At 36.5% G+C, this 8,042-nt stretch overlaps 1 non-coding gene across 1 annotated transcript; it reads right to left on the bottom strand.

Moving 5' to 3' along the window:
• Positions 1 to 434: 434 nt before the first annotated feature.
• Positions 435 to 569, bottom strand: LOC122890635. The gene has a single exon (XR_006381110.1). It is a non-coding gene; the product is annotated as a U4 spliceosomal RNA (small nuclear RNA).
• Between the last annotated feature and the right edge of the window lie 7,473 nt (positions 570 to 8,042).

Below are 8,042 nucleotides of genomic sequence, written 5' to 3'. Positions count from 1 at the left end.
AGTTGTCTCTACACCTTAAAGAACTGGAGAATCAACAACAAATCAAACCAACTCCACACATAAGAAGGGAAATCATCAAGATTAGAGCTGAGATCAATGAGGTAGAAACCAAAGATACAGTAGAACATATCAATGAAACTAGAAGTTGGTTTTTTGAAAGAATCAATAAGATCGATAAACCATTGGCCACAATAATCCAAAAGAAAATAGAGAAAGCTCAAATTCATAAAATTATGAATGAAAAGGGAGAGATCACAACTAACACCAAGGAAGTAGAAACAATCATCAGAAGTTATTATCAACAGTTATATGCCAATAAGCTAAGCAACCTAGATGAAATGGATGCATTCTGGGAAAACTATAAACTCCCAAAATTGAACCAGGAAGAAATTGACAACCTGAATAGAACAATATCTAGCAACGAGATTGAAGCAGTGATCAAAAACCTCCCAAAAAATAAGAGCCCAGGACCTGATGGATTCCTTGGGGAATTCTACCAAACTTTCAATTAGCAATAATCGCTCCTCGGATAAACCTCATTGGCTATGATACTGCCACTGTGCAAAGCTGTCTACCAAACTTTCCAAGAAGAAATAACACCTATTCGCCTGAAGCTGTTTCAAAAAATTGAAGCAGAAGGAAAACTTCCAGACTCTTTCTATGAAGCCAGCATTACCCTCATCCCCTAAACCAGGCAAAGACACTACTAAAAAGGAGAATTTCAGACCAATATCACTGATGAATATGGTTGCTAAAATTCTCAACAAGATCCTAGCAAACAGGATCCAACAGCACATTAAAAAGATTATCCACCATGACCAGGTGGGATTCATCCCTGGGCTACAAGGATGGTTCAACATTCATAAATCAATCAATGTGATAGAACAAATTAAAAAGAGAAAAGAGAAGAACCACATGGTCCTCTCAACTGATGCAGAAAAAGCATTTGACAAAATCCAGCATCCGTTCCTGATTAAAGCGCTTCAAAGTATAGGGATAGAGGGAACATTCCTGAACTTCATAAAATCTATGAAAGACCCACAGCAAATATCATCCTCAATGGGAAAAAGCTTGCAGCCTTCCCGTTGAGATCAGGAACATGACAGGGATGCCCACTCTCACCACTCTTGTTCAGCATAGTATTAGAAGTCCTAGCAACAGCAATCAGACAACAAAGAGAAATAAAAGGTATCCAAATTGGTAATGAAGAAGTGAAACTCTCTCTCTTTGCAGATGACATGATTCTTTTTTTTTTTTAATTTTTTTTCCCAATTTATTTATTTTCAGAAAAACTATTCATTATTTTTTCACCACACCCAGTGCTCCATGCAAGCTGTGCCCTCTATAATACCCACCACCTGGTACCCCAACCTCCCACCCCCCCCGCCACTTCAAACCCCTCAGACTGTTTTTCAGAGTCCATAGTCTCTCATGGTTCACCTCCCCTTCCAATTTACCCAAATTCCCTACTACTCTCTAACGCCCCTTGTCCTCCATGCTATTGGTTATGCTCCACAAATGAGTGAAACCATATGATTCTTTATATGGAAAACCCAAAAGACTCCACCCCCAAACTACTAGAACTCATACAACAATTCAGCAACGTGGCTGGATACAAAGTCAATGTACAGAAATCAGTGGCTTTCTTATACATTAATAATGAAAATACGGAAAGGGAAATTAGAGAATCGATTCCATTTACTATAGCACCAAGAACCATGAGATACCTGGGAATAAACCTAACCAAAGAGGTAAAGGATCTGTACTCAAGGAACTACAGAACGCTCATGAAAGAAATTGAAGAAGACACAAAAAGATGGAAGACCATTGCATGCTCTTGGATCGGAAGAATAAACATTGTTAAAATGTCTATACTGCCTAGAGCGATATATACTTTTAATGCTATTCCGATCAAAATTCCACTGGTATTCTTCAAAGAGCTGGAGCAAATAATCCAAAAATTTGTATGGAATCAGAAGAGACCCCAAATCGCTAAGGAAATGTTGAAAAACAAAAATAAGACTGGGGACATCATGTTACCTGATTTCAAGCTTTACTACAAAGCTGTGATCACCAAGACAGCATGGTACTGGCATAAAAACAGACACATAGAACAGTGGAACAGAGTAGAGAGCCCAGATATGGACCCTCAACTCTATGGTCAAATAATTTTCGACAAAACAGGAAAAAATATACAGTGGAAAAAAGACAGTCTCTTCAATAAATGGTGCTGGGAAAACTGGGCAGCTATATGTAGAAGAATGAAACCCGACCATTCTCTTACACCATACACAAAGATAAACTCAAAATGGATAAAAGACCTCAACGTGAGATAGGAATCCATCAGAATCCTAGAGGAGAACATAGGCAGTAATCTCTTCGATATCAGCCACAGCAACTTCTTTCAAGATATGTCTCCAAAGGCAAAGGAAACAAAAGCAAAAATAAACTTTTGGGACTTCACCAAAATCAAAAGCTTCTGCACAGCAAAGGAAACAGTCAAAAAAACAACCCACGGAATGGGAGAAGATATTTGAAAATGACAGTACAGACAAAGGTTGATATCCAGGATCTATAAAGAACTCCTCAAACTGAACACACACAAAACAGACAATCATATCAAAAAATGGGCAGAAGATATGGACAGACACTTCTCCAATGAAGACATACAAATGTCTAACAGACACATGAAAAAATGTTCATCATCACTAGCCATCAGGGAGATTCAAATTAAAACCACATTGAGATATCACCTTACACCAGTTAGAATGGCCCAAATTAGCAAGACAGGAAACAACATATGTTGGAGGGGATGTGGAGAAAGGGGAACCCTCTTCCACTGTTGGTGGGAATGCAAGTTGGTGCAGCCTCTTTGGAGAACAGTGTAGAGATTCCTCAAGAAATTAAAAACAGAACTTCCCTATGACCCTGCAATTGCACTACTGGGTATTTACCCCAAAGATACAGATGTCGTGAAAAGAAGGGCCATCTGTACCCCAGTGTTTATAGCAGCAATGGCCACGGTCACCAAACTGTGGAAAGAACCAAGATGCCCTTCAACAAATGAATGGATAAGGAAGATGTGGTCCATATACACTATGGAGTATTATGCCTCCATCAGAAAGGATGAATACCCAACTTTTGTAGCAACATGGACGGGACTGGAAGAGATTATGCTGAGTGAAATCAGTCAAGCAGAGAGAATCAATTATCAAATGGTTTCTTAATTTCATTTAAATTGTTTATTGCGGTTGCATATTATATATTTTCCCTCTATAAGATGATGGCACCTGCCCATTTAAATAGTTCTATGTCTTCCTATCCAATGTGGATTTCTTTATTTTATGTTCTTGCCTAGTTAGTTGTTTTGGTTTGAACCTTCATTACGATGCCAAAAGGGTGAGAATGGATGTCATAATCTTCTTCCTTATCTTAGGAAGAAAGCATTTAGTCTTAAGCAGAAAGTATGATGACAGTTGTGGTTTTTTGTAGATGTCTTTTATCCATTTGAGGAAGTTCCCTTTTATTACTGGTTTACTGAGTATTTCTATCATGAGGGTATTGAATTTTTAAATAATTTTCTGCATTTATTGAGATAACCATGCAGGTTTTGTTTTTCATTCTATTGGTATAGGGTATAGTAATAATTGGTTTTTCAGTTGTTAAGGCAACTCTTGCATTCCTGGGACATATCTCAATTTTTCTTGGTGTATAATTCCTTTTGCATATCCTTGGAACTGGATAACTAGCATTTGTTGAGGACTGTTGAATCTATATTCATAAGAGATATTGGTCTGTAGTGCTTTCTAGTGATGTTTTTATGTATTGGTAATATCAGGACCTTATTGAATATGTTGGCAAATGTTTACTCCTTTTCTATTATTTGGAAGATCTTTTTGAAGAAGTGATATTAATCCTTAAATTCTTGGAATTATCAATGAAGTCATTTGGGCATGAACTTTTCTTTCTAGGCAGTTTTTTGATTGCAGATTCAATCTATTTTTGCAATAGGCCTATTCAGATTTTCATTTTCATCTTGAGTCTATTTAATAGTCCATATATCTGCATCTACTATCATTAAAATTTCTGTTGCAATGAGTTGAGTGTGTGATGAAAGAGTGGGTCATATTTCAAATGCTATAGGTCCTTTTTAATCTTTTCTTCCACGTTTTTACTTAAATTCCTGTTAGTTAATATAAAGTACAATATTAGTTGCAGGTGTAGAATTTAGTGATTCACCACTTCCATACAATATCTGGTGCTCATCACATCAAGAGCCCTCCTTAATGCCCATCATGCATTTAACCAATTCCCTACCCACCTCCCCTCATAACCATCAGTTTGTCTTCTGTAGCTAAGATTCTGTTGTCTGGTTTGCCTGTCTCTCTCTCTCTCTCTCTCTTTTATTTTTTCCTTTCCATATATTAATCTCTTTTGTTTTTTAATTTCCTCATATGAGTGAAATCATATGTTATTTGTCTTTCTCTGACTTATTTTGCTTAGCATACTACTCTCCAGCTCCATCCATGTTGGTGTAAATGGCAAGATTTCATTCTTTTTTATGGCTGAGTAATATTCCATTGTATACATGAACCATCTTTTCTTTATCCATTCATCAATCAATGAACATTTAGACTCTTTCCATTATTTGGTTATTGTTGATAAGGCTGGTATATACATAGTGGCATGTGTGTCCCTTCAAATCAGTATTTTTGTGTTCTTTGGGTCAATATCTAGTAGAGCAATCCCCGGATCATAGGGTAGCTCTATTTTTAACTTTCTGAGGAATCTCCATACTGTTTTTCAGAGAGGCTGCCCCAGTTTGCATTTCCATCAACAGTGCAAGAAGGTTCCCCTTTCTTTACATCCTTGCCATCATCTGTTGTTTCACATGTTGTTGATTTTAGCCATTCTAACAGTTGTGAAGTAATATCTCGTTATAGTTTTGATTCATATTTCTTAATGGTGAGTGATGTTGAGCATCTTTTCATGAGTCTATTAGCTTTCTATATGTCTTCTTTGGAAAAATGTCTGTTTATGTCTTCTGTCCACTTTTTAACTGGATTACTTTTTGTTGTTGTTGTTGTTTTTGGTGTTGAGTTGAGAGAGTTCTTCAAACATCCTTCAGTTCTTCAATTTCCTTCATGAGTGTTCTATGGTTTTCAGAGTACACATCTTTCACTCATTTGATTAGATTTATTCTTAGGTATGTAATAGTTTTTGTTGCATTTATAAACGGAATCGATTCCTTGATTTTTCTTCCAACCGCTTCATTATTGGTGAATAGAAGTGCAACACATTTCTGTACATTGATTTTATGTTCTGCAGCTTTGCTGAACTCATGTATCAGTTCCAGCAAATTTTTGGCAGAGTCTTTTGTGTTTTCTCCATAGAGTATCAGCTCATCTGCAAAGAGTGAAAGTTTGAATTTATCCTTGCCAATTTGGATGTCTTTTATTTCTTTTTGTTTCCTGATTGATGAGGCTATGCCTTCTAGTATTATGTTGAACAACAGAAATGAAAGCGGGCATCTGTGTCATGCTCCTGACCCTAGGGGAAAAGCTCTCAGTTTTTTCCTATTGAAGATATTAGCCGTGTATCTTTTGTCTATGAGGTTTATGATGTTATGTTCCATCTGTATCTACTTTGTTGAAGTTTTAAGAATGGTTGCTATATTCCATCAAATGCTTTTTTTGTATATATTGAGAGGATCATATGTTGAGTATCATATTGATTGATTTCAAAATATCATGCCACCCCTGCAGCCCAATGAATAAATCCCATTTGATCATCGCTACTAAATGTGCTATTGGATTTGATTTGCTAGTATCTTGTTGAGAAGTTTTACATCCATGTTCATCAGGGGTATTGTTCTATATTTTTCCTTTTTAGTAGTGTCTTTGTCTGGTTTTGAAATTGAGGTAATGCTTGTCTTGTAAAATGAGTTTGGAAGTTTTCCTTACATTTCTATTTTGGACAGTTTGAAAAGAACAGGTATTAACTCTTCTTTAAATGTCTGGTAGAATTGCCCTGGGAGCCATCTGGCTCTGGCTCTGTTTGTTGGGAGAGTTTTGATTACGATTCAATTTCTTTCCTGGTTATGGGTCTGTTCAAATATTCTACTTCTTCCTTTTTCAGTTTTGGTAGTTTGTATGTTTCTAGGAATTTATCCATTTCTTCCAGATTGCCCAAGTAGTTGGCATATAATTTTTCATACTGTTCTCTTATAATTGTTTGTACTTCTGTGGTGTTGGTTGTATCCTTCCCCTTTCATTTGTGATTTTATTTATTTATTTGGGTCCTTTCTCTCCTTTTTTGATAAACTTGGCTAGAGGTGTATTAATTATATTAATTCTTTCAAAGAATCAGCTCTTTTCATTGATCCATTTTCTTTCCTATATTATTTATCTCTGCTCTAATCTTTATTATTTCTCTTCTTCAGCTGACTCTAGGATTTACATGCTCTTCTCTTCCTATCTCCATTAGGTGTAAGGTTAAGTTGTGTGTTTGAGACTTTCTTGCTTCTTGAGGTAGACCTGTGTTGCAATATACTTCCCTCTTATGACTGCTTTTAATGCATCCAAAAGGTATTCAACTGTTATATTTTTATTTTCATTTTTTTTCATCTAAAATGTCTTGTTTAATTTCTGCTTTGACCCATCCTTTCCTTAGTAGCATGCACTATAACTTCCATGCATGTGGTCTTTCCACATTTTTTCTTGTGGTTGACTTCATGTTTCCTGGTATTGGGGTTGGAGAAGATCTCAATCTTTTTGTACTTCTTGAGGCCTGATTTGTGACCTAGTATGGGATCTTTTCTGCAGAATGTCCCATGTACACTTGAAAAAATATGTATTCTGGTGCTTTAGGAGGAAATGTTTTGAATGTATCTGTTGAATCTATCTGGTCCAGTGTGTCATTCAAACCATTGTTTCCTTGTTGAGCTTCTGCTGAGGTGATTTGTCCATTATTGTGAGTGGGATGTTAAAGTCCCCTACTGTTATTGCTTTATTATCAATGAGTTCCTTTGTGTCTGTTATTAGTTGTTTTATGTATTTTGGTGTTCCAAGTTGGGGGCATAAATATTTACAATTGTTAGATCCTCTTGTTGGATAGTCCCCTTTATTATGATATAATGCCCTTCTTCATCCCTTGTTATAATCTTTGGTTTAAAATCTCATTTGTCAAGGCGCCTGGGTGGCTCAGTGGGTTAAAGCCTCTGCCTTCAGCTCAGGTCGTGATCCCAGGGTCCTGGAATCAAGCCCCACATCAGGCTCTCTGCTCAGCAGGAAGCTTGCTTCCTCCTCTCTCTCTGCCTGCTTCTCTACCTACTTGTGACCTCCATCTGTCAAATAAATAAATACAAATCTTTAAAATCTCATTTGTCTCATATATGTATTAGTTCACTGTTTTTTGTTTCTATTTTTTCATTCATTTGCATGTTTAATATTCCTCCATTCACTCACTTTCAATCTGCAGGTGGATTTAGGTCTAAACTGAGTTTCTTGTAAGCAGATTACAGATGGGTCTTGTCTTACAATTTTAATCTATCTACCTTCAGAGTAATTACTGATACATATGTATTCAGTGTTATTTTATTACTTGCTTTTTCATTGTTTCCTGTGATTTTCTCTGTTCCCTTCTAGTCTTGTCACTTTTGGTCTCTCTCTCCCACTCAAAAAGTCCCCTTTATTATTTCCTGAAGGGCTAGTGTAATGGTCACAAACTCCTTTAGTTTTTATTTATCCTGGAAACTCTTTACCTCTCTTATTCTGAATGACAGTCTTGCTTGATAAAGTATTCTTGGCTGCATATATTTCCCATTCAGCTTGTTGAATATATCATGCCACTCTCTTTTGGTCTGACAAGTTTCTGTGGAGATCTGCTGCTAATTGGATTTGTTTTCCCTTGTAGTTTAGGGATTTCTTTTCCCTCACTGCTTTCAGAATTCTTTCCCTATCTTTATATTTTGCAAATGGTATTACAATAAGTCCTGGTGTTGGCCTTGTTTTGTTGATTTTGTTGGTTGCTCTCTGTGCCTC

This window comes from Neovison vison, chromosome 11 (assembly GCF_020171115.1).
Source record: "Neovison vison isolate M4711 chromosome 11, ASM_NN_V1, whole genome shotgun sequence".
In the NCBI taxonomy this organism is placed as follows: Eukaryota; Metazoa; Chordata; class Mammalia; order Carnivora; family Mustelidae; genus Neogale; species Neogale vison.
This window is presented reverse-complemented; position numbering and strand designations above follow the sequence as displayed.